This window comes from Camellia sinensis, chromosome 6, assembly GCF_055761805.1.
Source record: "Camellia sinensis isolate YWXY chromosome 6, ASM5576180v1, whole genome shotgun sequence".
Lineage (NCBI taxonomy): Eukaryota > Viridiplantae > Streptophyta > Magnoliopsida > Ericales > Theaceae > Camellia > Camellia sinensis.
In genome coordinates, this window is record NC_138966.1 from 176425380 (window position 1) to 176427500 (window position 2121).

Genomic DNA, 2121 nt, shown 5'->3' on the forward strand with positions numbered 1-2121 from the left:
TATTGATCGGAAATGAGCCGTAGCTCGAATCCAATGACTCGAATTGGCTCGAAAGAGGGAGAGAAGAGAGGAGGAAGAAGCAGAGGAGAAAGAGGGAGAGAAGAGAGGAAGAAGAGAGGAGGAAGAATAGAGGAGAAAGAGGGAGAGAGGATCGTCGCTGCTCGCCTCGCCACCGCCACCGCCACCGCCACCGCCGTCGCCTCGTTGCCGCCGATTGTCGCAGCACCAGCGATCGCCGACTTTGCCTCGCCTCCGCCCCCCGGCCCCCGCTTCCAGCCCCAAATGTTGGGCCCCCTCCAGTCCCTCTTCTTCCTCCCCCTCCAGTCCCTCCTCCTTCCTCCTTCCTCCTCCTCCCTCCCCTGCTTCTGGTTCTGCTTCACCTTCATCTCAAAAACGAGGCCGTTTTTGAATTCGAGCCATTTCGAGCCGCTCGGTTTCGAGCTACCTATCACTGCCGTTTATTGATATCCCTAACATTTTTTCTCCTAAAATAAAGAGGATACCTAATACCTAATCTCTATATGAAGGGATGAGGGATCACAAGTCCTCTCGTCCCAATCTGGCCACTCTAACCCGATTATCAAACAGGCCAGAAAAGGATTTCGAGTTTGGATTTGGAAAAATTATTCTTCTAAAATTTCAACACAAAAGTGATGAATTTTATAAATTAATAATTACCATCTGAATGTAAAATGCAAAAGTACTCCAAACAAAAATGATGAGTTCTATAATTTTGACCAATAGTTATTAATTTGAAATATCACCCAAATTTTGTTCTAAAAACACTGAATAATTTTCTGCAGTTTTCAATGTCGGTATCCCAAGGTAACCACTTTGTTCCAGAAAAGAGAAGAAACTGAAACCTATACCATGATATGTGTGTGCAATGTTTATGCCAAAAATGATTACTAGAAATAAATATAGGACCACAAACAAACATCAGAAACTGCAAAGCGACCATACTGTTGTCTAGGTCAGCTAGTAAGTTCCCAATGTGAGTCCACAGGTAGAACAATATACTGACATTTACATGTGCCCCTTTGTTTGAAACTAATTATGCCGATATATGTAGATGTAGCAGCAGCAGCAGCAGCAAAATGTTTATACTCACTTAAGCTTGCATGACAAAGTTGAGAACCATGAATGGCAAATTCAGAGACTCATGGTGGTCCTAAGCAATATTTTATAGACTCTTCTAAATTATTGTCATTTTAACCTAAAACATACCAATAGTTAAGAAATTTAAATTTTAGTTGTATCATGGTGTCTTTGACACTATGTTACCTGAAACATGGATCGTTAGTACAGAGAACGAGAATGAGAACGTGATATGTCACATGCTCTAAAATGTGGTACGATAGGAGTAAACTGATATATGTATATATATATATATATAATATTTGCAAATTTAAAGTACGTTTAGAGTAATTTTCTTTTAACTATTAGACATTTAATAAAATTTAATTTTGCTTCTTCATGTAGCAAAACATTTCTATAAGTATTATGACCCATTTTTTATGTTTTGTCTCATCAAAACTTAACTTATTTTAGATTTTAATTCATTATATTTGATCTTTTCTTCCTTAAGAAACATTTAAGGAAATTTATTGGAAAAACTTTTGAAATCATTTCCGATCGCCAAATTTATTATTTTAGAACAGAAGTGTACCATATTTTGAATCGTGCATATCATTACATAATTCGTTAGGGTATTAACGTTTTCTGGTAACATAACTTTGACACGAGAGATAGCTTTGACATGAGAGTTAGATGAATCTGACAGTTAGATATGTAGCTGCATCTGAGATCCTTACTCAAGTCATGTAACATGGGTCCTAACCAAGAATAGAGACACAATCAACATTGGGAAAATGATAATAAGGTCACCCTATGGTCCTTACCATGTGATGACCACATTTTTCAGCATTGACAATGATTCAGACTCAAGTGTGATGAGTTGGGCTGGGTTGAGTTTGGTAGGGTTAGGTTGGATTGGGCTGATCAAACTAGAGTTTGTCTGAGGGACCAGCCCCAGACCAGCATGCCTGTAAATGCAAGTGTCATGTAATGAATACTATGACAAATATACAATACCAAAGAAGGAGAAGAAAAAAGAAAAAT